Here is a 26,218-nt window from a genome sequence, read left to right as displayed (position 1 = left end):
ATGCCCCGAGGATAGCACTTTTTGTCACTTCATTATCTCAGTTGGCAACAGGGAATAAACCTCATGGGCTTTTCCTATTAACTTGCTTTGTATCAGCAGAGTCCAAGCCTCAGCTGGCCACTTTAACTGTCTTGCCAGTTTTTCAAAAGACACAAAAAACACTTCCACGTCTCCCTCTTTGAATTTTGGGATCAGTTGGGAAAGTTTTAACAATTCTGTACCCAGCTTGAATTATGCCCCTCCATATTGGCCATGCTTTCACTGGGGTTACTCTGTCGCCCCCTAGTGAACTTAAGTCACCTCAGCTCTCCCTCTTCGCATTCCTTATGGAAGGCTCTTTCTTTCTCTTTCTCCTGTCTCTCTCTTTCTCTCTTCTCTGTTCCAATTGTATCTTTGCTAGCAATACCCTGTAGGAGTCTACTTCTAACCTTGTTTCTGCTTCTTCAGATTCAAGGGATTTCAGACTTTCTAGCCTTGGCATGGACAGTGATCCCACACTGCTCAGCCATTATTCTCCACTCCACCATAGACAGTGCTTTTAATTTATCCCAAGTTACTTCACCCTGGCTTGGGGAGCTACTGGCTTCAGTCACAGACATGTTAGTATTCTAGCACACACAACCACAAGAAAATCTGTATTGAAATCTTTTCTCTTTTTTGATTGGGATCAAATTGGCTTCCCACTTCCAATTTCCTCGTTTGTCTGTGGGCCAAATCTGGGACGCTAGCTCCCAAATTTCTGTTATGAACAGATGAGAAAGGGGTCTAGGGGTTCCCTCTCAGCTTTTGCCTGGTTTAACCGTAAAAGGGTTTAATTTTAAAAACACCATGTTTTAGTCCCCCCCACTCAGTGAATCCTTGTTCACCACTTTCCAATTGTAAACATGTTTTCTTAGATTTAAACAAGAAAGGTGGAAGTTTATTAACCTTAAACACAAATCCGGTTAATGACTACAAATACGCGACGCGACCACACAGGCATGTATACGCGATAAACACACACGCAGATAGAGACAGAAAAAGTATAAAGAATAAAGGGGAAGAGTTTGAGGCAATAGCTGGCTTGTAATTACAGTCCTTTGAGTTTGATGTGGAGTCTTTGGTTGCTGGTAAGTCCTGCTGTTCGTTGGGGCCCAGTGCATGCCTTAACTTGTTCCGATGTAAGATTCTTTTCTCTCTTGAGGTTTAAGTGACTTCAGTGGATCCGGAGGTTTGTGAGAAAGCGAGGGAGCACCAGCCAGGAGAGAGACTATCTTATCTTGTTCCAGGTTTAGTTGCAATCTGCAGTCTGTCTTCAAACTGTCCTATATGTAGTTCAAAAAGCTTGGGCCAGCAGGTTAGTCATGTGACCAGCTGAACCACTCCTGCATTTGTGGATTCTCCATCTTAGCAGACACTGGAATGTGAGCTTTTTTACACCTTCAATGTCTGGTGATCAAAATACATTTGGGTTAATTGGACCAGGAAGTATTTGCTTTGTCTCCACAAGCACTGTCTCTTAGTATGCAAATATCCTCCAGCCAAATGTTTAGTGATCTCTTTAAACAAGTCATTTCTTCACTTCAGCAACAATTTAAAATTAATGTTCATATGATGAAATTAATGTGCCTCATTCTAGGCAGGTGGGGGTCTTCATGACAACATATATACACACAACTAATACAGGAGCACCCCTACACATGCCTTACTCTATCGGTCTATACCCACAGCTCTCTGGTCTTGTGTGACACAACCTCACTTCCTTCGGTGACTCTCCACTTACAGTCTCTTAAGGTAATCCCACAACATCCCCCCTTTTTTCACAGTGGCGCAGTGGTTAGCACTGCAGCCTCACAGCTCCAGGGACCCGGGTTCGATTCTGGGTACTGCCTGTGTGGAGTTTGCAAGTTCTCCCTGTGTCTGCATGGGTTTTCTCCGGGTGCTCCGGTTTCCTCCCACAAGCCAAAAGACTTGCAGGTTGATAGGTAAATTGGCCATTATAAATTGTCACTAGTATAGGTAGGTGGTAGGGAAATATAGTGACAGGTGGGGATGTTTGGTAGGAATATGGGATTAGTGTAGGATTAGTATAAATGGGTGGTTGATGGTCGGCACAGACTCGGTGGGCCGAAGGGCCTGTTTCAGTGCTGTATCTCTAATCTAATCTAATATCCCATTCGTCAGAAGTCATAAGTACAGTATACAATGATGTTGCTGTTCAGACTAACAGGAATAAAACAAAATGTAATTTACAAGTAAGCAAGTTTAACACTCTAAAATGTAGAGGAGGTTTGCTTATTCATCTGGATCTTGTTTCGTAAACCTCTTCTGAAAACTGTGCTTACCTTTATGATCCCTTTGAGACTCTGGTAATTCGGAACTTTGGTTAACACGCTCTTCCTCTATACTCGTAGCTTCTGTATGTTCATCTTCAGACTTTGTCTTTGAACGTGTCCGCGATGCCACAGGTTATCAAACGTAGTGTTGTCATGCAATTCTCCGAGTTGACTTTGGTTCCGTCTGAGAATCATACCATTGGGCGTCTGGACCTCGTAGATCTGGGCTCACATATCCTAGCAACCTCTGCTTGATATCAAGTTCCTGACGCATGTTTGAGGACTCTGACCTTCTGTCCTACTCGCATTTGAGCTAATTTTGGTCCTGCTTGCCTGTCATACGATGCCTTCATCTTCCTTGTTTAGAGAAAGTATGTCCTTTACTGTGGAAAACTTAGAGGGATGATGTCTGAGCAGGGTAGTTCTTAACTGCCTTCCAAACATCAACTCTGCAGGCGACGGTAAGCCTACGTCTGATGGAGTAGCTCGGAGGTGCAGCATTGCCACCTTGAGATCTTGTCCCGTCTGCCTATATTTCAAAATTAGCGATTTGATAGTGCACATCATGCGTTCAGCAGTACTGTTGGACATTGGATAATGAGGCGATGATGTCACGTGACAGACTCCCCACCTGGCACATGTCTTGAAATGGTCTTGCTGCATACTGTGGCCCATGATCAGAGATAATTTCTTCCAGCACGCCAAATAGGCTGAACAGAGCACTGATAGTATCAGCAACCACTGCACTTGATGTATCGCGTAGCCGCCTGATGATTGAAAATTTGGTGAAGTAATCCATAACAAGGAGGGAATCATCACCTGAACCTGAGATAATTCTGTGCTGATTTTCGCCCGTGGATGTGAAGGTGTTTTATGTTGGGTCCAGGGTTCCTTCTGCTGATTTGGTTGATAACTTTGACATGCCTCACAGGATTTCACCATCATCTCAACAGCACTGTTGATTCCTGGCCAGTAGACTGTCTCTCTGGCAAGACGTCTGGTACACTCGATCCCTAAATGCCCTTGATGCAATTGCGTTAAAATATTAGAATGCAGAGCTTCGGGTATCAGGACTTGTTTCCCTTTCAAAATCACCCCTTGTGTTATACCAAACTCGTCTTGTTACGACTAGAAACAGCGTAGACATTTGATTACATCCTGTATGGTATCAGGCCATCCTTCCACAATCACATTTCACACGATAGGGTAAGGTCACGTGTCGTCTCATCGCCTAGTTGCTCACATTTGTGGGGTCCAAAACCCATGAGGTTGATCTTCAGGACATCTTCAGTCTCAGTATCCACACTGTGATCATGCAAATCTAGTGAGACATCTGCATCATTATTCGGGTTAGGCAAACTGCTCAGGGTGTCCGATGGGACCATTTTGCTGACCGGTTTCTATCAGACATCACAACTGTACCCCTGAAACATCACCAAAAGTCTCTGCAACTGCGGGGGAATACTCATAAGCGGTTTAAGCCATATGGTCTCAAGTGGCTTGTGGTCAGTCTCAATGGTAAAATGTTTTCCGAGCAAGTAGGTGTGAAACCTTGTTATACCAAAACCAGAGCTAAGGTTTCATGTTTGATGTTAGAATAGTTGGCTTGGAATTTCAACAAACTCTTCAACGCCAAGGTGATTTGCTTCCCTTGCTGCATGATCCAGGCGCCTAATCCCTTCTGGGGTGTGTCGACTTCAAGTGCAGTCCTCTTTGGTTGGCTCATAATACTGTAGTCTAGACTTGACAGATCTATCTGTAAAGACTCAAACACCTGCTGGTGGTCTTCCTGCCACAAGTAAGAAGTATCTTTACACACCTGTTCCCTAAGTGATGCTGCTCGTTCAGCGAAACTTGGGATGTATGAGGCCAAAAGGTTGAACAGCCCTAGACAACTTTGTAGGTCTTCCCAGTCCTGGGGAGTTGACATGGTTCTGCCATCTTCAATCTTATCTGGGTCTGGGCGTATGCCTATGGTGGAATATATCGACTCAAAGAAGTTGATGTGCCTAATGTTAACCTGGCACTTCTCGCTATTAAACATAAAGCCCTCACGACGAGCAGCCAGCATTAGCAAATGCAGGTTTTGGTCATGCTCTGCCTTGGTCCACTCCATTACCACAATATCATCAGCCATACAGATACAGCCTGGGGCATTTTCCATTATCCTGTCCATGTGTTGTTGGAAAATGTCCTGACTGATGCACAGACCAAATGGTAACCGTCAGTATCTCCTGAATGCCATTCTAAAAGTTGTGAGTAGCTGGCTCAGTGGACAGACCAATAGCCATGCTTCGCGTCGAGCTTGAAAAATACTTAGCACCTGTAAACTTAGGATTCAGTTCCTCCTGGGTCGGGATTTTATGTGGGCATCTCTTAAGGGCTAAATTCTGTCGTCACGGCTCGAAGCAAATCCTGAGGCTGTCATCTTTCTTCAGCACGCAGGTAATGGAGCTGCTCCAAACGGAATGTTGGTGCACTCAGTGGATGATTCCGTTGTGTTCCATGTCATCTAGCTCCACTGTGAGCTTCTCTTGAATGTGCACTCTGCACTTCCTTGGCGCGTTGATAGCAGGAACTGCATCCTCCCTCACGTGCAATATGGCATCACCCTGGAGATCACCAATTGCATCAACCCTGTCTGGGTAGAGTAATTACAGGTCTCTAATCGACTCAATGCACTTTTTGTTGCAACCTTCCGTATCATTTGGTGCGATGTTAATCCAATGTCCTCTTAGATCACATGCCTTGCAAAGGTCTCCGAATGCAGCACAGCTTCTCAGTAGGTGCAGGAGACTGCACTTCCCACATGATTTATTTGGTTTTTGGATCTTCACACGAAGCTGATCCATCTTCCAGTGTGCTCCAAAGTTTGGCAGCATCCTTCTGATCCTCCACAGATAGCCCCGACATGTTGATTCTGTGCAGCCCCTCCTTGCCAGTGGCAATCTTATTTTTAATCGCCTGCTTTTCAGGATCTGTGATAGCTACATCTAAAAATTATAACTCCATTGTCTGCCTGAAAAGCTTAAATTCTGACATGATGTCATCTGCCTTCCAGTCCATGCTTGGGAACTTGGTGGTCATGTTTTTAATAATCCTTTTTTTTTAAATATAGGTTTTACAGGCTTTTTTTTAGCAGTTGTTTTGTGTTGCCCTTTTAAGAAAAATATGCGAGTGTCTGCAGAGACAAGCTGTTTGTTTACGCAGCAATGCCTTCTGTGTGTACAGTGAACACAAGTCAGTTTTTTTTCCAAAGTGTTTTTTTTTTAAACTTGGGATATGCAGACTACCAGCTGCTAGCTAGTTTTCAATGTCGTTGTGGACCTCCCACTGGCATTGACTGTTGCTTCCCGCGCTTCTGGGCTTAAGTCCCACCCACGAAGTAGAAAAAACTGAGAAAGAGACAGTAATGGCTACTGCAGCCTTTTTCAATCTCCAGTAGGGACAGAAAGGACTCTGGACGGTTTTACCCTGGACCAACACACAGCCATTTGGACAGGGTCACCCTGGATCATCATGCATCTTCCACTGGCTCCCCAGTTCAGCAATTTTAAACACAGGTACTCACTGTGCTGTTTAAAGTTCCATAGGCACCTTGCTTTTCATTGTTCCTGCAGCAAACTTACTGTGTTGTCCCAAATTTCTTCACTGGCTCTCTCTCTCTCTCTGGCCTTCTCTCGGCTTCGAGTTTTTTTCTTAACTTCGGATTTTCTTTTTAAATTTCTGCAACGTGGTAAGGTCTTCAAACTCGCACCATTGCCATCACGTAATGTTTTGTTATGTTGCTCTGTTTGCTGTACACGAAGATACCAAACAATTGGTATGAACAAAAGATAGCTTTTATTTATTTGAGAACTCAGACTGCTACAGATACATCACAACTATGCTAAAAAGAGCTCACAAGGCACATTTAGCCTTGGGGATCAACACCTGACAATTGGCATGGTCACATGCTACGTGAGATCACTTTCCTCCATGATGATCACGCCCACTCTCCATACATGTTCTTAAAGCAACATAACACAACAATGAGGTAGAGCAGGATGTTGTCAGCGGACATGTGGAAACTAACTGTTTTCGAATGATGTCACCCAGGGTGAGCATGTAGATGAGAAATAGGAGAGGGTCAAAGATAGATCCCTGGGGGACACCAGAAGTAACAGTGCAGGAGTGGGAAGAGAAGCCATTGTAAGTGATTCTCCGGCCAAGATTAGATAGGTAAGAATGGAACCAGGTGAGTGCAGTCCCACCCAGTTGGATGACAGTGGAGATGCACTGGAGGATGATAGTGCGTTCAACCGTGTCAAAGGCTGCAGACACATCAAGAAGGATAAGGAGGGAAAGTCTACCTTTATCAGAGTCATACAGAGTGTCATTTGTGACTTTGACAAGAGCTGTTTCAGTATTGTGGCATGGGCGGAAAACTGATTGGAGGGATTCAAACATGGAGTTCCTGGAAAGACGGGCACTGATTTGGGAGGCGACAACACATTCAAGGACTTTCGGGCGGAAAGGAAGGTTGGAGACGGGGCAGGAGTTTGCAAGGAGGGGTTAAAAGTTGGCTTTTGATGAGGGGGTGATGATGGAAGATTTGAAGGAGAGGTCGACAGTACCTGAGGAGAGAGAACCATTAACAATATCAGCTATTTCTGATTGTTAGGCGCCAATCATCTCAGCCTTAGGACATCGCTGCAGGAGTTCCTCAGGGTAGTGTCCTAGGCACCACCATCTTCAACCGCTTCATCAATGACCTTCCCTTCAACATAAGGTCAGAGATAAGGTCAGAAGTGGGGATGTTCGCTGATGATTGCAGTGTTCAGCACCATTCACAATTCCTCAGACACTGAAGCAGTCCATGCCCGCATGCAGCAAGACCTGGACAACATTTAGGCTTGAGCTGGTAAGCGGCAAGTGACATTCATGCCACATAAGTGCCAAGCAATAACCATCTCCAACAAGAAAGAATCTAACCATCTCCCCTTGACATCCAACGGCATCACCATTGCTGAATCCTTCACCATCAACATCCTGGGGTTACCATTGACCAGAAACTTAATTGGACCAGCCATATAAATACCGTGGCTACAAGAGCAGGTCAGAGGCTGGGGATTTCGTGATGAGTAACGCACTTCCTGACTCCCCAAAGCCTGTCCACCCTCAACAAGGCACAAGTCAAGAGTGTGATGGAAAACTCTCCACTTGCTTGGATGAGTGCAGCTCGAACAACACTCAAGAAGCTTGACATCATCCAAGACAAAGCAGCCCGCTTGATCAGCAACCCATCCACCACCTTAAGCATTCACTCCCTCCACCACTGGTGCACAGCACTGCAGCAACTTGCCAAGGATCCTTCGACAGCACCTTCCAAACCTGCAACCTCTTCCAGCTAGAAGAACAATGGCAGCAGATGCATGAGAACACCACCACCTGCAGGTTCCCCTCTAAGTCACACACTATCCTGACTTAGGAACTATAATGTTGAGCCTTCACTGTCGCTGGGTCAAAATCCTGGAACTCCCTCTCTAACAGCACTGTGGATGTACCTACACAACATGGACTGCAAGGTGGCAGCTCACCACCTTCTCCAGGGCAATTCGAGGTGGGCAATAAATGCTGGCCTTGCCAGTGATGCTCACGTCCCATGAATGAATAAAGAAAAACATGGGAGCCAAGAAGTGAATTTGGGAAGGGAAGTAACAGTAACCTTAGCTAGAAAATGAAATAACTGGCAGGAGCCAAAAATAGAAAAATAAAGATTTAGATTTCAACGCATCTGGTCAGTGTAAGGTAATTATTACTGGGATGTGTTTGGAGTCACATTTGATCTACAATCCAGAATATGTTATACTCACATTATACAGATCAATGCTGAGGCCAGTTGTGGAGTACAATGTGCGATTTTGGTCACCCTACCTCAAAAATAATATAGAGACAATGGCCTCAATTTTAGCCTCAAGGCGAGTTCTGTGCAGTGACAGGGACGAGGTGGGTGGGGGGGCGGGGGGGGGGGGGAGGGAGAGTTGGTTGGTGGGGTTAGGGGGAGGCTGTTGTGAAGTCAGAAAACCTGGAAGAACGGGTTTCCCAAATGTCCTGCACAATTTATACCAGGGTAGTAGGGTTCCTGCACACAGGTGGCCTGATTGACAGGCTTTTTGGCCTGTAAGCCTGCTACAATGGGCCGAAGCCTATGATAGCCGGTAGTTGTATTGGGAGAATGAGAGAGATTGGGAGGGTGGCTAGATTGCAGGGGTGTCCAGATTGTGGGAAGGTGTGGGGCATGTCCCACACTGATACAGGGAGTCCATATTGAAGGGTGGGACTGCATGGCGGTCTTGATCATGGTGGCGGGGGAGGTCAGATGGAGGTCAGAGGCGAGCAGAAAGATTGTGGAAGGAAGGAATGGTTTACTGGGTAGCTTGTTAGGCCTGGTGGACATACTCCTGTTCCTCCTGGCCCACACGCAGTACTGTAAAGTCACTTAATCATGGATTCAGGCCTCCTTTGGCAGGCCTGCCAAATTTCCCAAGGTCTGGGAAACACTTCTGCCTGTGTTTAAAAAAAGCATGACTGTTAAAATGAAGGCAGGCAGGCAGCCTCATTATAATAGCTGAGTGACCAACATGTTTCTCGCGAGCGGGTTGGTTGCTTGCCTCTTCTCCCGCTTCCATTAAAACAGGAAGTGAGCGGATTCAAGGCGGGTTCAATTCCTGTTCCAGATTTTTTTGCATTTTAACCTCTTACACAACCACAATGTTTTTGGGAGTGATGCTTCAGCCTAACAGAAAGAATTTCGAGGAAAGAGACAAGGACAGGGTTCAGCAATCTTTTTAACCTGAAGAGCCTTTTTAAAAAAATTGCTGAAAATAAAAACTATTGGGAGCCACAATTTGAAATTTCAGCATTTCTAAACCAAATACTTGTCAAATTGCCATAGTGTGTCTCTGGTAGAATACATAATTTGCATATATAATATATAAAATACCATGTATTGAATTTATATATCAATAAAAAAAAGAAATTTAGATAGACCTAACTCTTATTTATCCCATTTTTTGACTCTTTTAACCATAATTTTGTCAGTACAGTCATCTTTAAACAAACTATAACTTAAGGTGCGAAGAATTAAGACGATTTTTCGGCTATTGATTCTTGTGAGAAAAATTTTTCTAACAATACACTCAGAATAATTTATTGTCTCAGCTGTATTGGAAACAATATTGGTCGCAACAATAAATCATGTTCCTCGAACCAAAGGCATTATCTATAACCACAGTGTAGCAATACCACTCAAACAGGTTTATTTAGAGCATGATGATGTTTTTCATTAAAATAATCATTTAAAAACGTAAAGTGCTGCATAATGATAAGCTTTTTATCCCCACAATAAAAATATGCCTCTTATTTCTTTTGACTTAATTTTTTTAGGCTTTTGTCATGTCATTGCAATCCAAATGGAAAGGTTTGGCAGCCACAAAAGAGATGTTAAAGAGCCGCATGCAGTTCTGGAGTTGCAGGTTGTAGACCCCTGTCCTAGGATGATTCCAAGCAATAGGGGGTTAAATGATGGAGAAAGGTTCAAGCACCAAAATTTACTTTCACTAGCTAACATTGAGGGGAGGCATGATACAGGTCTCTTAAAACACTGAAAGTTATAGATAAGTTGGAAGTAAACAAGCTACCTAACGATGACAATGAGCACAGGGTGAGAAAATCAAAAAATCACAAGTAACTAATTCTGAATCAATTGGCTCCTTTAAAAGAGGAGCTGGGTTAATGAATGTAGAGAAAAGGCATTTAAGGTTTTCGGAAATATTAATAAAACTGTTTTTTTCCAGCTGAACTTGGGGAAGTAGATTCGGGCTCCCTAACAGGGGAACAAGTGCTATGAGAGGGAAATCTGTGATGGAATGGCATAGTGCAGACTTGATGGACTAAAAGGTCTTTTCTCTCTCTGGATTTTCTTACTTTTTTGTCTGTTTGTGCACAACATGATTCCACATTCAACACTGAGATAATTTTTCTCTGTTGTGTTTCTGCCTCAGAGCTGCAAGTGCTTTCCCCAGATGATTTTTCATCCATTCATTTTGTTATGGCCAGGTGAGGAGGGGGTCTCAGGCACCCCCCCCCCCCCTTTCACCCCTTCTCCGGTTTGACCGCAACAGGGTTTATTTTTTTAACACAGTGGTAAAATACTAAAAATATGCTACACATTCATTCACACAAGTCACACATACAAAAATAGATTACAGAGGGAAACAGATTTGGTGGTTGAATTAAAGTCAGGAATAAATGGAATTTAAATACACTTTGTGAGTCCAGTAGTCCTCAGTTAAAGTTGTAGTCTTGAAGTCCTCGCTGGGCCACGTGCACAGTGGTTAGCTTGCTTTGCTCAGAGCTCCTGAAGACAGAAGGGTGATGGTTGATTCTCATCCCCTGGTTGCTGGCTGTAGCGGTCTGTAGGCTTGGGAGAGTTCCAGTCGCAGCCGAATCTTCTCTTGATATTTTCTGGGGAGAGAGTGAGCCTGCTTCGTTGCTGGCTTTTCAGTTACTGCTTTTGCTGTCTGTGTGACAAAGCTTACAGTTTCTTCAGAGCTGTGCAGGCAGTCACATGGCTTTTTCAAAGCCCTTTATTTTTAATGAGGCTTTTTCTGGAATCTTCTCAGATTCAAGGTGCTACATGCCTCAGGAGGTCCAGTCACATGGAGGGGGTTGGCTCTTTCAAAGCCACTGGGTGTAGATGACCTTGATGACTATGTTTATAAAGCCATTCTAGGTAATTCAATCACTGAGAGCAAGCCATTGTTCTGGATCAGTTTGGTTAGACTTTACATCTCCAGTTTAATCTCCTGGTGTTTCAAATGTAAACTGCAGTGAACATCTTGGCTGCCAGTTTTTAAAAAATTAACTTGTAGGATTTTTCCATTAAAAGTCTCATGTCAGGTTCCAACCGATGAAATTAATATTTACCATTTGGCATATAAGGTTTTTCATGACAATTTTAATAGATGGGACCCTGCTTATGCATACAGCCAATGAACGGTGTAGTTCGCACTGACTGCATGGAGAAATCATTCTAAGGAGCAGGCAGTGCAAAGCTGGCATGCTGCCTGCATTTCAATCAACAGGCACAGGTTAAACGTGCATTGCATTCCCTGTGCCCATTTTCAGGGTGCTATGACCAGGTGAGGAGGGAGGGTCTCAGGTTCCCCTTTCACCCCTTCTCTGGTTTGACCGCAACAGGGTTTATCTTTTAACACAGTGATTTAACTTACCACCTCAGTAAGCACTTGCTCCTGTTCCTCTAATATAATTGCAAATGAACCAATCAGACAGATTTTCTTGAGTTTAATCAAGAAAGGTGTAAGTTATCACTCTAAACTGGTTAAAATTACTAAAAATGCTATGTACCATGCCCCACATTCACACAAGAGCCACATACACACACACACAAATATATTACAGAGGGAAAAACAGAGTTGGGAGGTTGGAGTCTGCAATAAATAGAATTCAAATACTGAATCTCAGTCTCCGAGTGCTTAGCTGAAATTGTAGTCCTGAGGTCCTCGCTGGGCTATGTGCATGGTTTGGGCTTGCTTCTCAGGTTCCGGAAGGCAGAAGAAGGACTTTATCCCTGTCCCCCAGTTGCTGTGCTGGGCTATAGGTTTGAGGCTCAGTAGTTCCAGCCGAGGCTTCTCTGGGTCTTTGCTGGAGAGAGGGAGCGAGGAGAGAAACGTTCTCTTGCTGGATCTCAGTTGCTGTCTGCCTTCTGACTGACAAAGTTTAGCCTCTCCAAAGTTGCACACTAGTCACATGATATTCCCAAACCTCTTTTTTGGGTTAGTGAGGCCATTCTGGAAAATTCTTTGAGATTCAAGAAGCCACACCTTAAGCTGTTCAGTCACACTTGGAGGGGTTGGCTCTTTCAAAGTCAATGGGTGTCGATGGTTTTTGATGACTTCATATTGACAAGGCTATCTCAGATAATTGAATCAAAGAGCAGCACATTGTTCTGGCTCGGCTGAATCAATCTTTTGTCTCCAGCCTAATCCTTTGGTTTTCCCTTATGTATATGTGCATGGCCATCTTAGCTGCTTGTTCTGTTTTAAAAGTCACGCGATAGCGTAGTGGTATTATCACTGGACTAGTAACCCAGAGACCCAGGGTATTTCTCTGCGGATATGGGTTCGAATCCCACCACAGCAGAAGGTGGAATTTGAATTTAATTAATAAAAAATCTGGAATTAAAAACTAGTTTAATGATGGCCATGAAACCATTGTGAATTGTTGTAAAAACCCATCTGGTTCACTAATGTCCTTTAAGGAAGGAAATCTGCTGTCCTTACCTGGTCTGGCCTACATGTGACTCCAGACCCACAGCAATGTGGTTAACTCTTACATGCCCTCTGAAATGGCCTAGCAAGCCACTCAGTTGTACCTAACTGCTACGAAGTCAATAAAAAGGAATGAAACTGGACAGACCACCCGGCATCGACCTAGGCACCGGAAACGACAACGGCAAACCCAGCCCTGTCGACTCTGCAAAGCCCTCCTTACTAACATCTGGGAGCTTGTGCCAAAGTTGGGAGAGCTGTGCCACAGACTAGTCAAGCAACAGCCTGACGTAGTCATACTCACAGAATCATACCTTACAGACAATGTCCCAGACACTGCAATCACTATACCCGGGTATGTCCTGTCCCACCGGCAGGACAGACCCAGCAGAGGTGGTGGCACAGTGGTATACAGTAGGGAGGGAGTTGCCCTGGGAGTCCTCAACATCGACTCCAGATCCCATGAAATCTCATGGCATCAGGTCATACATGGGCAAGGTAACCTCCTACTGATTACCACCTACCGCCCTCCCTCAGCTGAAAACTCAGTACTCCTCCATGTTGAACACCACTTGGAGGAAGCACTGAGGGTGGCAAGGGCACAAAATGTACTCTGGGTGGGGGACTTCAATGTCCATCACCAAGAGTGGCTTGGTAGCACCACTACTGAACGAGCTGACCTAGTCCTAAAGGACATAGCTGCGAGACTGGGTCTGCGGCAGGTGGTGGAGGAACCAACAAGAGGGAAAAACATACTTAACCTCGTCCTCACCAATCTGCCTGTCGCAGATGCTTCTGTCCATGACTGTATTGGTAGGAGTGACGACTGCACAGTCCTTGTGGAGACGAAGTCCCGCTTTCCCATTGAGGATACCATCCATCGTGTTGTGTGGCACTATCAACGTGTTAAATGGGATAGATTTCGAACAGATCTAGCAATGCAAAACTGGGCATCCATGAGGCATTGTGGGCCATCAGCAGCAGCAGAATTGTACTCAAGCACAATCTGTAACCTCATGGCCCAGCATATCCCCCACTCTACCATTACCATCAAGCCAGAAGACCAACCCTGGTTCAATGAAGAGTGCAGGAGGGCATGCCAGGAGCAGCACCAGGGGCATACCTCAAAATGAGGTGTCAGCCTGGTGAAGCTACAACACAGGACTATCTGCGTGCCAAACTGCATAAGCAGCATGCGATAGACAGAGCTAAGCGATCCCATAACCAACGGATCAGATCTAAGCTGTGTAGTCCTGCCACATCCAGCCGTGAATGGTGGTGGACAGGAGGAGGTGGCTCCACAAATATCCCCATCCTCAGTGATGGGGGAGCCCAGCACATCAGTGCGATAGATAAGGCTGAAGCATTTGCAACAATCTTCAGCCAGAAGTGCCGAGTTGATGATCCATCTCGGCCCCCTCCTGAAGTCCCCAGCATCACAGATGCCAGACTTCAGCCAATTCGATTCACTCCGCGTGATATCAAGAAACGACTGAAGGCACTGGATACTGCAAAAGCTATGGGCCCTGACAATATTCCAGCAATAGTACTGAAGACCTGTGCTCCAGAACTTGCCGCACCCCTAGCCAAGCTGTTCCAGTACAGCTACAACACTGGCATCTACCCTGCAATGTGGAAAATTTCCCAGGTATGTCCTCTACACAAAAAGCAGGACAAGTCCAAGCCAGCCAATTACCACCCCATCAGTCTACTCTCAATCATCAGTAAAGTGATGGAAGGTGTCATCAACAGTGCCATCAATCGGCACTTGCTTAGCAATAACCTGCTCAGTGACGCTTAGTTTGGGTTCCGCCAGGGCCACTCAGCTCCTAACCTCATCACAGCCTTGGTTCAAACATGGACAAAAGAGCTGAACTCAAGAGGTGAGGTGAGACTGACTGCCCTTGACATCAAGACAGCATTTGACCGAGTATGGTATCAAGGAGCCCTACCAAAACTGAGGTCAATGGGAATCAGGGGGAAAACCCTCTGCTGGCTGGAGTCATACCTAGCGCAAAGGAAGATGGTTGTGGTTGTAGGAGGTCAATCATCTGAGCTCCAGGACATCACTGCAGGAGTTCCTCAGGGTAGTGTCCTAGGCCCAACCATCTTCAGCTGCTTCATCAATGACCTTCCTTCAATCATAAGGTCAGAATGGGGATGTTCGCTGATGATTGCACAATGTTCAGCACCATTTGTGACTCCTCAGATACTGAAGCAGTCCGTGTAGAAATGCAGCAAGACCTGGACAATATCCAGGCTTGGGCTGATAAGTGGCAAGTAACATTCGCGCCACACAAGTGCCAGGCAATGACCATCTCCAACAAGAGAGAATCTGACCATCTCCCCATGACATTCAATGGCATTACCATCACTGAATCCCCCACAATCAATATCCTAGGGGCTACCATTGACCAGAAACTGAACTGGAGTAGCCATATAAATATTGTGGCTACAAGAGCAGGTCAGAGGCTAGGAATCCTGAGGCGAGTAACTCACCTCCTGACTCTCCAAAGCCTGTCCACCCTCTACAACGCACAAGTCAGGAGTGTGATGGAATACTCTCCACTTGCCTGGATGGGTGCAGCTCCAATAACACTCAAGAAGCTCGACACCATCCGGGACAAAGCAACCCACTTGATTGGCATCCCATCTACAAACATTCACTCCCTCCACCACCGATACACAGTGGCAGCAGTGTGTACCATCTACAAGATGCACTGCAGCAATGCACCAAGGCTCCTTAGACAGCACCTTCCAAACCCGCGACCTCTACCAACAAGGGCAGCAAATGCATAGGAACACCACCACCTGCAAGTTCCCCTCCAAGTCACACACCATCCTGACTTGGAACTGTATCACCGTTCCTTCACTGTCGCTGGGTCAATATCCTGGAACTCCCTTCCTAACAGCATTGTGGGTATACCTACCCCACATGGACTGCAGCGGTTCAAGAAGGCAGCTCACCAGCACCTTCTCAAGGGCAATTAGGGATGGGCAATAAACGCTGGCCTGGCCAGTGACGCCCACATCCCATGAATGAATTTAAAAAAATTTGTAACAATTTCCAGTAAAAGTCTCAGGCAAAGTTCCACACTATGAATTTAACATTTCCATTTGGCATGTAGGGTTTTCATGACAAGAGGCTATCCAATTTAGCTCCCACAGCCTCTTACATCACCATTTATTACACCATCACACATAGGGGAAGTTTAACAAATCATGATAGTTTGGTTTCAAACCCATTATCTTTGAAACTAATCCTTTCCCCACACCACCGCCACCTACCCCCTCTCCCACCTTGGAAATTGCAGATTCTAGCCTGGATTCAAACTGATTTTCACAAGCTTTAATGAATTGTATGTGCACCCCTAACTGGAACTGAACAAGAGTTCAGATTTGATTTAGAAGATTACTCCATTGAAAAATATTAAAAATTATGTCAATTTAGAAGTATTTTCTCCTGCCTCTGAAGCAAATCTGCCAAAGCAGTGAAACAACAAGCTGTTTTTTGTCTTTTTATCTTTTTTGTTCCTCCACCCTTGACAAATATACTGTAACCAGTAGTGACCAACCCATTTTCAATACCTCTCTCTATTCCACTGTTGCCCATTATGCTGTTTTTGGCAATCATACAAAATGCACATTATGAGGACATGTGTGTAACGAACATTAAGCACAACTCCAATCAAGTTACTGTTTAGATTTGAAAATTAACTGTTTTGTCAGCTCATTATTAACATTAAAAACTTGGAGAGTAATGTGGTGCTCACCTCATATCTTTTAAAACTTTACAGAGTAACTTTTGTGAGGTGAGATTTCAACTTGCTGGGAGCACAGATCAGCGAATCGGATGTGGAGATCCATGTGTCCCATTCATGGCACCCCTGATTTTACAGTTGTTCATTTAAATAACCTGAAATCATGAGCACTGTAAATTGGTGATGAGGTTTTCCACGGAGCATCACAAAAAATACCTCTCATTTCAACTTTGGAAAAGATGGCTTCACCTCAGATATTACAAAAACTGCAGTATAACAAACCACAAGAACTCAATAAATAGAATGGGCCAGGGAAGGAGTTAAGCCTTTTAATCCTCTAAATTTCAGCAATTTAAATTAATTTTTGAATTGGAAATATCAGGCTTAGAAATTGGCTGCTGCACTTACTATCAGCATGTTAAAATATCATTTTTGCAATTATTAATATTTTCTTCTTGTTTTTATATCTCAATATTTAAGGTTCCTTTAAGCTTTTGCCAATCAACCTTAGCCAGGAGATTGGTGATCTGGTTGCAAATCACTCAACTGGTTGTGAGGTAAACTTGTTGGCAGAAAAATGCTTCCTCTTGATAGAGAAGGCCTGAGAACTGAAAATGTTTACACAATGAATTTGCGGATCAGGCAACATTGAGTCTTGAGACGGTGGATATAGCATTATGAAATGTCCGTATAATGAAAAACATGTACCTAGATTTCAATTTTTTTGAATTATTGCTTTTCCTCTGAAATAATGATTTTACATTTATCTTTGTCTTCTGTGAATACCACTGAACTTTTAGTCTCTTAAGATTTAGTTGATGCAGTCAGCCACACAATACACACTTCTGTTTGCACAATCTTCAACTACTTTTTTCATTAAAGCTCAAAAATTGAATTTGTTGTTATTTCATCATTTCATGGCCTTCTTTCTCTCCCCTCTGAGCACTCCCTGGGTATTGTATTGCCATGGAAACCAATGGCTCAGATAGAAAGCTGAGAACCATTCAATAGTTTGTCATTCTCACACATTCCCTCTGTCCACATGCCCACAGGGAGACCAATCAGAAGGCAGAGAGTCAGACTCCAGGCTCATTGCTGTGCAAAGCTGCTAAAACATCAGGCGGAAAAGGATTTAATCACATCCATGAGACTACTCACTGCACACTTATTGTTCCCAGTTTCCATTCACTCTGCTGCTGTTCCAATTGTTTTTATGTTAATACATTAATTCACAGTGGTCTCCCTCTGTAATGTAATTCTTGGTTCACAAAGGTCTCTGGTGTAATGGACTATTTAATCCAAGCTCAGGTTGGATTTTTGTTTTGTTGGCAATTCAGCAACAAATTGGAAAACATTTAGCAACCAGTGCTGTTTGTAACATTTCCACCAAGTCTCTTACTGATTTACTATTGGCAAATTGTACCTTTCCCAAGTTCTGCCCGGTCTGCTCCAGGTTGTGATTGGCATGGCAACTTCAGAGAAATTTGGAGCTGAATTCTGTAACTGCAGTTTGTACTGGCTATCACAGAATTTGTATCATGGCACAAAAAATCCTTTTATTTAGCAAAGTGATCACAGCTAATCTAAAGTTTTAGTTAAGTTGCATCTGTTGTGGTGAGGTCTGAGCATCCAATCTTACTAAAATAAATTTTTCCAAATATATGCTGGAAAATCTGACGTCGAGGATCGCAAGAGCTATTTTCATCTCCATCACATCAAGTTCCAGCAGTGAACAACAACTACAAGTTCAGCTACCAAAGCAATCATTCCACTGGCCTTTTTTTCCCCCAGTTCCCCATAGCAACCTGTTGTCATACTAATCAAGCTGCAACTCATTTAAAATCAATTTTTAAATCCAATACCAATGTCAGTAGCCGAGAAAAGAAATTAAAAGACGAATAATAAATTTGTGTGTTTACTTATTGGAACTACAGCAGCAATTTTCTGCAGAACAGGATCATAACAATTGGATACCATATGCGGGATTTCAATTCCTGGGTTGGGCCTCCAACATTGCGTTCATTTCTGGGTCCCGACCCTGCACTGCGGCGGCAACGCGCGCGCATTGTGATTCTAATATGTTAAATAGCTGATTGGCCTAGAGTCGTGTTTGCCGTCCAATTAGTGGCAGCTGATGCGAGAAGGAGGTGGGACACAGTCAGCGGCGGGCACGATTTAAAGGGCAAGCGGCAACCATTGCTGTGATTGCCATTCGTCCCCACATTGCAAGGAGGAGCTGAGCAGAGGGCAGGGAAGGCCCCCATGCCTTGGCAGCCCCCCTGTTTTTCCGATGTCTCACTGGAGGTGCTGCTGGAGGCAGTGACTGAGTGAAGAAACATCCTGTTCCCTGCCAGCAGCAATAGAAAGCCTGCAAAGCTCACCAAGAGGTCATGGCTGGAGGTGGCACACAAGGTAAACAGCAGAGGAGTGGTGAGGAGGAACTGGGTGCAGTGCAGGAAATGTTTCAATGACCTTCTCAGGTCTGGCAAGGTGAGTCCGAAGTCAGATGGCATGCCTCCTCGTCAGCGATCACCCGAGTGCAAAAGCGAGGGGCATCCTGAGGACACATAGAGCTCTCCTGACCATGGGAGAGATGTGTGCTCAGCAGCCTTGATGACCCATAAGCAGAGGATGGAACCCTACTGCTGTTGGTCAGGAGGCTGGAGTGCAGACTGCAATGTCTTATGTGCATGAAAAGCGGCAAGTGATGAGGGAGAGAGGCATTGCCCTAACTGCGTCTTTCTTCACCTTGCAGGCCAAACAGGAGATGAATGCCAGGGAGAGCGAGAGGGCATGTCTGGATGCTGGGATACCCCAGCTCGCATCACTAACACATTTTGAGGAGGCGGCCCTTGATCTGGCCAGAGTGACAAGCCACATGGACGCTGGAGACGGGGAAATGTAAGTCCAGCTAGACAGGGTGAAAGGATCTCAACATCCCCAGGTTCAGGGGATGCATGGCAATCCTCCCTGTGCAATGAGCTGTCAATGCATGAGTTGTCATCTCATTATTTTAAGCAGTGTCAGTATTTGTTGACTGTCCTGATCTCTTATTTACCATCTTCTCTTCTGTCTCCCCCAGGACAAGCTGCAGAGTGGCAGGAGCCCACACAATGCCAACAAGTTCCCGAAAAGTCAGAGAAGGAAGACACCTTGGAGCCTGCACCGTCACATATTTCTTGTGCTCCCTCCACTCGTGCAGACACTCACCTCGGTGGGTCCTTGCATGGTATTAGAAACAGTGGCACATCGTGTCAAAGCTGGAGGATTCGGGGGAGGCAAAGTCGGCTGTGGCCAGTCACACTTGGAGGACGGAGGACAGGCACAGCCCTGCTCAGCAGGGTGGAGATGCAGAGTCTCAGGAGTCACGAAACAGGCGGCTCTACCTGAAGAACCAGCGTGAGATGTGTGCCCACATGTTGGAGTTACCTGAGACTCTGCGGAGTCATGGAATGAGAATGGAGGAGTCCATTCATCTCATGTGCTCCACAATGTCCCAGTGCTTGAAGCACATCAGTTTCTTCATTGAGAGAGTGTCCAACCTCATGGAGAGCCATATGCAGCAACACTCAGAGTGGATGCAGGAACAATGCACAGGCATTTTTTTTATTTATTCATGGGATGTGGGTGTCACTGGCTGGGCCAGCATTTATTGCCCATCCTTAATTGCCCTTGAGAAGGTGGTGGTGAACTGCCTTCTTGAACCGCTGCAGTCCATGTGAGGTAGGTACATCCACAGTGCTGTTAGGAAGGGAGATCCAGGATTTTGACCCAGCGACAGTGAAGGAACGGTGATATAGTTGCAAGTCAGGATGGTGTGTGACTTGGAGGGGAACTTGCAGGTGGTGGTGTTCCCATGCATTTGCTGCCCTTGTCCTTCTAGTTGGTAGAGGTCACAGGTTTGGAAGGTGCTGTCTAAGGAGCCTTGGTGTGTTGCTGCAGTGCATCTTGTAGATGGTACACACTGCTGCCACTGTGCACCGGTGGTGAAGGGAGTGAATGTTTGTGGATGGGGTGTCAATCAAGCAGGCTGCTTTGTCCCGGATGGTGTCGAGCTTCTTGAGTGTTGTTGGAGCTGCACCCATCCAGGCAAGTGGAGAGTATTCCATCACACTCCTGACTTGTGCGTTGTAGATGGTGGACAGGCTTTGGAGAGTCAGGGAGTGAGTTACTCGCTGCAGGATTCCGAGCCTCTGACCTGCTCTTGTAGCCACGGTATTTATATGGCTACTCCAGTTCAGTTTCTGGTCAATGGTAACCCCTAGGATGTTGATAGTGGGGGATTCAGCGATCGTAATGCCATTGAATGTCATGGGGAGATGGTTAGATTCTCTCTTGCTGTAGATGGTCATTGCCTGGCACTTGTGTGGCGCGAATGTTACTTGCCACTTATCAGCCCAAGCCTGGATATTGTCCAGGTCCTGCTGCATTTCTACACGGACTGCTTCAGTAACTGAGAATGTGCACAGAGTGCAAGCTGCAGTCAGCAGAAGTGACCGGTCAGCGGCATAAATGACGCAACAAAGCACAGAGTGGATGCCAGTTGCGCCCAAACTGCTGGTTTCCTCCAGCGATCAACGCCATCAAAGGCCTGAGGTGGCAACAGATGGCAATGAGCGGGTCACCCCCCCCACAGGGCTTCATTATCATCATCCACCTACATGGCCCTTCTGATGGACAAAGCATCTGTAGTTTCACCTTGTGACAGAGGCTGCCCTGAAGTCCTATATTTACAGTTAACATCCTTTTTGATTACCAAAATAAACGTGAACTCACACAGCAGTAAACAGGAAGATTGCTTATAAAATTCAAAACACGCAAGTTAAATTTACAAGAATTTACATAAACTTACATTTGCTTCAGATTTTGATGTAATTAAATGGGAGGTCCTCTTTAGGAAAAGATCGAAAGGACAACATTGAGGGTAAAGTTATAAACACAAGGCATTAAAGGAAAATTTAATAGGCGTTTGCTTATTCCAACGTGTAGTTATAACATGTGTCCATCTGGCTGTAAGTCGGCAGCACCAAAACATAGCAATGAAAACAGAATGTTTTCACCCACACAGCATCAATTAAACAAACAAATTGAAAATGATGGGGTCAGTGAGCTAAAGTTTAACCTCCCACTGATATGAGGACAGTCATGGTATTTATTTTGTTAACATTCAGCAGTCTGATCAGATGCTCAGTGGACACAAATTCTCAATGTGTTCTCATGACATAGGGACATTTTCTATTCTTCTTTACCTCATAACAAGTAAAACAAATATTTGGGGTATCTGTCGCTAATTGTCAACGGCTCCAACATTCCTGAATCTCAGAATTGGGTTGCATCCTGAAGGCATCCCATTCTGTTTCTGCTCACAGACACATTTCTCATAGTTTTAGCTAAGTAAAATTTCACAGTCCCTTTTAAAAATAAGAATACTTAAAAAAGTGCCATACAATTGAAGTTGAGCCAGGTAGAAAATATACTGAGCATGTGCAAAAATGCCGAGGCTGAAAAATTTGGTTGTGGAGTGCAATTTTAATGGGGCTACAGGTGCCATTTTGATTCCAAATTGATGTCCTAAGCAGGCATGCAGTCTCTGGTGCAGGTCATGCCGAATGTCACCTTGGATAGGGTGTTAGAACTGGCACAGGGATGTGCGCCAGAAGTATGCAGAGTAAGTAGATTGTGACGTCAATCAGCGTGCAGCGCTAATTTGACATCAGTGCTACCATTTTAGAGTTCAACACTCCAGTTATCACCCTCTCTTAAACATGCACAGAGGAACATGCATTCTGCAGTAGGAAGGACCCACCACCCAACACCCCACACCCCATCCACCCCACTCACCCACCAGTACTATTCAAAAGGATCATTTTAGGTAGTTGTTGATTGATTTCTACAGTCTCTTGCTGAGTTCTTCGAAGTAGTTGGTGGTTTGTACTGCCATTTAAAGTTACTGAAGTCTATGAACAGAGGCGACTCAGAGGACGGCAAGCTGCTAGAAGATAGAGGAGGAGGAGGGGGAGAAGACCTCTCGGCAGGAGACCATATCCATCCAGGGTGTTCAGGAAGCAATTCTTGTACCTCAAACTCAGCAAGTAACAGTGTGTCAGATGTTTCTGCTTCACTAAGGAGGTGCTAACTGAAATCTGCCACCCGCTGCAGCCATAACTGCAGCCTCAGAAAAGGGCAAGGACAGCATTGCCAGTGGCTGTGAATGTGACCATGGCCATGAATTTTTGTATCTCTGGTTCCTTCCAGGCTAAAGCAGGCGATATTTGCAACATCTCCCAGTTCACCACCCACTATTGCATCAGGGAGCTCACCGAGGCTCTGTGTGCAAGTAAACAGAACACATTTCACTCTGCCTTGCCAGAGAGCAGCAAGCAAAGCAAGCATCTGGCTTCATGAGAATTTCAGGCTTCCCCATGGTGCAGGGTGCCATTGACTGCACACACATTGCTTTGCAGGCGCCACACATCAACTCTGAGATGTACTGCAACTGGAAGGGATTCCACTCACTAAAACCCAGTTGGTGTGTGACCATACTCAAGTGCATCATGCAGGTCAGTGCCCCATATCCTGACAGCAGTCACGATGCCTTCAGTCTGCAGCAGTTCGCTGCTCCATCTGTGTTTAAACCTCCACGACAAATCAGAGGGTGGCTACTGGGTGACAAGGGCTATGTGCTGACCACATGGCTCATGGCAGCTATGAGGAAAGATTAGGCTAGGGTTGTTTTCCTTAGAACAGAGGAGGCTGAGGAGTGACTTAATTGAGGTGTACAAAATTATGAGGGGCCTAGACAGACAGGAAGGACTTGTTTCCCCTAGTGGAGAAGTCAATTACCAGGGGGCATAGATTTATGGTGATTGTTAGAAGGATTAGAGAGAACATGAGGAAAAACGTTTTCACCCGGAGGGTGGTAAGTGTCTGGAATGCACTGCCAGGAATGGTGGTGGAGACAGAAACCGTCAATTCTTTTAAAAGGTACCTGGACGTGCACCTGAAGTGCTGTAACCTGCAAGGCTATGGACCAGGTGCTGGAAGGTGGGATTATATTGGGTGTAGATTTCTCAGCCGGCACGGACACGACAGACTGAATGGCCTCCCTCTGTGCCGTAATTTTTCTAAGGTTCTATGACTCCAGTGCGCAATCCATGTGTGGGCAGTATGCATATAATGAAAGATATGCTGCCACTCGAAATGTGATCAAGCAGACCACTGGGGTGTTTAAATTATGCTTCCACTGTCTGGACTCTGGAGAAGCCCTACAGTACCCAGCAAAGCCTATATCATGTTCCGTTGTGGTCTGCTGCATGCTGCACAACCTCGCTGTCATGAGGGCATAGCCCTTGCCACCATGTGAAGGGCGAGAAGCTGAGGAGGAAATGGAGGAGGAGGAAGAGGAAGAGGAAGGGAGGGGGCAACCAACACATTTCCTTTCTGGTCGGGCTGTCTATAGTAGACTCATCAGACTGTGATATCAATGAATGTAACCCCAACTCCCCATTCACCAATAGTCCCACACCTTCCCTCTGTTACTGATCATCACAATGTCCTCTGGGCCACAATGCTGACCCCTCATCAGAACTCTAACTTTAAAAAAAAAATAGGGCGGCACAGTGGCGCAGTGGTTAGCACCGCAGCCTCACAGCTCCAGCGACCTGGGTTCAATTCCGGGTACTGCCTGTGTGGAGTTTGCAAGTTCTCCCTGTGTTTGCGTGGGTTTCCTCCGGGTGCTCCAGTTTCCTCCCACATGCCAAAGACTTGCAGGTTGATAGGTAAATTGGCCATTATAAATTGCCCCTCGTATAGGTCGGTGGTTGGGAAATATAGGGACAGGTGGGGATGTGGTAGGAATATGGAATTAGTGTAGGATTAGTATAAATGGGTGGTTGATGGTTGGCACAGACTTGGTGGGCCGAAGGGCCTGTTTCAGTGCTGTATCTCTAAATAAAAAATAAATAAATAAATAAATAAAAGCCATCACCAAACAAACATTCCGAACCAAATTTATAAATAAAACCATCCAATATTCCATACAAAATTAAACTGATCACCCTTCTGCATTCCCTTCGTGCTTGTCTTCCATGTGTCTTTGCCTGTCCTAGTGCTCCTACATTGTGCTACCCCAGTGGCTGCAGCTTGGCTGGTTGAAGACTGCTGACTTTCAACGGATGAGGCTGCAGGTGGCCTTGCAGGACGGCCTCAAACAGTTGTGACCCTAGAAGGCCCAGCTTCGGACTGCACCATCTGAGCATGGGCGGCAGCAGTCTGGGCAGCGAGGCAACAGCAAGAGCGCTGGTGGAGTGGCAGGGTGGGAGGACGAATGCTGTCATCCTGAGAGAGAACAGCAAGCTCGTGCTCCACAGAGCCACTGCCACCCCCACAGGATTCTGCCTCAGCAATCCTAGCAATGTGTTGGGGGAACAAATTGCAAAACTGCTTTGAGACCCTGCAAGCCTCTTTGTACACTGGCATCCACAGCCATGTTAGCAGCAGCCTCAGATTGCATGCTAGCAAGCTGAGCTTGCATGACTTCAGTTTGAGCTTCCGCTGAAGCACTCAGATATTGGGTGCTTGTGCTGCAATGGAACCTGAGACGTCTGCCATCAGACACTGCATTATGGATGGGTAGACAAGTGTGCTCATGGAGTCGACCACCACTTCCACTCTGGAGAGGATGGACTCCAAGCTCTCGGCCAAGTTGGTGTCGGACTGTTCCATGCTCTTTGATATTGACCACAGGCTTTTTGGCAGAAATGCACCAAGCATTTCATTGTGCTTACCCATCAGCCTTCTTCTGTAGGCCGCCCCATTGATGTCCTTATTTGAGTCCTCTTTAGCAGAACTTGTGTGTAACCTCACCCTCCAGCAAGCTGGCACCTGTACTAACCTTGTCCTCTGCCCTGGCTGCAGATGTGAAAGTGAGCAACAGGTTTCTTCTTCATCACTGTCTTCTTGCTCTTCCATCTCTTGATATACAACCACTGCCTGGCCAGGTTGCACTTCTTAGGTTTCTAAAAGGAGAAAGACACAAGGCTAGAGTTGTGGTGAGGGGAGGGTGGAAAGTAACAGGTGCATGCTTAGACCATCTAAATCTTGTAAATCAGAAAAGGTTGTGAGATGAGGAATGTGAGACATCAAATTAGGTATGAACATACTGTCATCTTCAATGCTTTCAACCCAGCTGCTGGCAATAGCCTCAGTCACGGCCACTCCAATTAAGGTGATCACCATTTCCTCCATGGAAGTAATGACATGCAGCCGCACCTGTCCCCAACTGGTTAAGTGCTGCTGCCTCCTGTTGTGCTCCACCTTCTCCTGCAAGAGAGTGGGAAGTGTGTCACTGAGTGTGGTGCAATGTATTTGGGTGATGTGGCTGTCATGGTTCAATAGCTGGCAGTGTGTGCAAGCTGTGAGATGTGGGTGTGAGGTTTGCAGCAATGCTAAATGTGTGAAGGCGAGGTGAAACTATGAATGTGAGGTACGAGTCGTGATTGATGGAGTTTATTGGTCGGTGAGTGAAGGGGAGTTGGTGAATTGAGCAGTGTCTGAGGTTAGTGGCTCAGTTCATAGGCTATGCCATTTGAAGATGCATTCACTGACTTAGACCACTCATGTAAGGTGATTAAACTCCTTCAGGAAGGCAGTTAATAAGCAACATGTGCTAAGGGAAGGAGTTCCAAAGAGAGGAGCATAGTCCTATGGAGTTAAAATGTTGTCCTTAACTTTCAAAGGTGAGACTAAAATACACCAGGACTGATGAGATAAAAGGCATTCTCTGGCTTTAAAGATCTCAGGTGAAATG

General features: G+C 45.5%; 1 protein-coding gene across 2 annotated transcripts in view; it reads right to left on the bottom strand.

Annotated features, from left to right (window-relative positions):
• Positions 1-26,218, bottom strand: part of gareml (GRB2 associated, regulator of MAPK1-like) — a 223,558-nt gene that overhangs the window by 89,070 nt on the left and 108,270 nt on the right. Inside the window, exon 1 of one of the 2 annotated variants that reach the window (XM_068017834.1) lies at positions 16,423-16,467. The exons of the other annotated variant lie outside the window; for it this stretch is intronic. The gene's annotated coding sequence lies outside the window, so the exon portion shown is untranslated. Of the gene's footprint in view, positions 1-16,422; positions 16,468-26,218 lie in introns of those variants that run through there. 2 annotated transcript variants of the gene reach the window in all.

Source organism: Heterodontus francisci, chromosome 3 (genome assembly GCF_036365525.1).
Source record: "Heterodontus francisci isolate sHetFra1 chromosome 3, sHetFra1.hap1, whole genome shotgun sequence".
NCBI classification, from domain to species: domain Eukaryota; kingdom Metazoa; phylum Chordata; class Chondrichthyes; order Heterodontiformes; family Heterodontidae; genus Heterodontus; species Heterodontus francisci.
The sequence above is the reverse complement of the archived record's forward strand: the minus strand, read 5'-3'. Positions and strand labels throughout refer to the sequence as shown.